Genomic DNA, 1,211 nt, shown 5'->3' with positions numbered 1-1,211 from the left:
ACCAGCTACAGCAAGCCAAAGTATTCACCAAATTGGACCTCCGCAACGCTTATCATCTCGTCAGGATTCGTGCAGGTGATAAGTGGAAAACCGGCTTCAATACCCCCCGAGGCCACTACGAATACTTGGTCATGCCATTTGGACTCACTAATGCGCCGGCTGTATTCCAGGCCATGATTAACGATGTGCTCAAGGACTTCATAGACCATTTCGTATATGTTTATCTCGACGACATTTTGATCTACTCACCGGACTTGAAAACCCACCAGCAACATGTTACCCAAGTCTTGAAGCGTCTGCTAGAACACCAGCTCTATGTAAAGGCTGAGAAGAGCCTTTTCCATGCAGATACCATCTCATTCCTGGGATTCGTCATATCTCCTGGGAAAGTCGAGATGGAGTTGGAAAAGGTCAGCGCGGTCAGAGACTGGCCCACACCTGAATCTAGAAAGAAGGTGCAACAGTTCCTGGGCTTCGCCAACTTTTATCGTCGCTTCATCCGCAACTTCAGCTCCATCGCAGCTCCACTCCATGCCTTGACCTCCCCACAGCATCGCTTCATTTGGACTCCTGAAGCCAACGCCGCATTCATCGAACTCAAGAAGCGTTTCACGTCCTACCTCCTCTCGTCGTGTCATATACACACACACACACATATATATATATATATATATATATATATATATATATATATATATATATATATATATATATATATATATATATATATGTATATATATATATATATATATATGTATATATATATATATATGTATATATAAATAAATTATATTTATATAAATTATATTTATATATTTTTTGATGTAATATTTATAAAATTTTTATATTTTTCATTGTAGTAATGTTCAAAACCACAATATTGTGTGTGTTTTTAGTATGACCGCTTTTTTCAATATTGTGACTTTTTTTTTGTATTGCCGCCCTCCCCACAATATCGTGATAATTATCATATCGTGACCGTCATATCGTGATATTGTATCATGATATTTGGATGTCGTTACATCCCGAGTATTTAATACACCTATCAATTAAGATTTACTTAAATGTGGCGGTTGTAATCACAGTTCCATTGATGTTTGCTGTTTACCTCAAGTTGAAGCAGAGGAGAATGCTAGAGCTACTGCCCCCGCGACACATCCTTGGATACGCAATATAAAATGAATTGATGGATGGATGGTATAATACTGTAA

This window comes from Festucalex cinctus, chromosome 6, assembly GCF_051991245.1.
Source record: "Festucalex cinctus isolate MCC-2025b chromosome 6, RoL_Fcin_1.0, whole genome shotgun sequence".
Classification (NCBI taxonomy): Eukaryota; Metazoa; Chordata; class Actinopteri; order Syngnathiformes; family Syngnathidae; genus Festucalex; species Festucalex cinctus.
The sequence above is the reverse complement of the archived record's forward strand: the minus strand, read 5'-3'. Positions refer to the sequence as shown.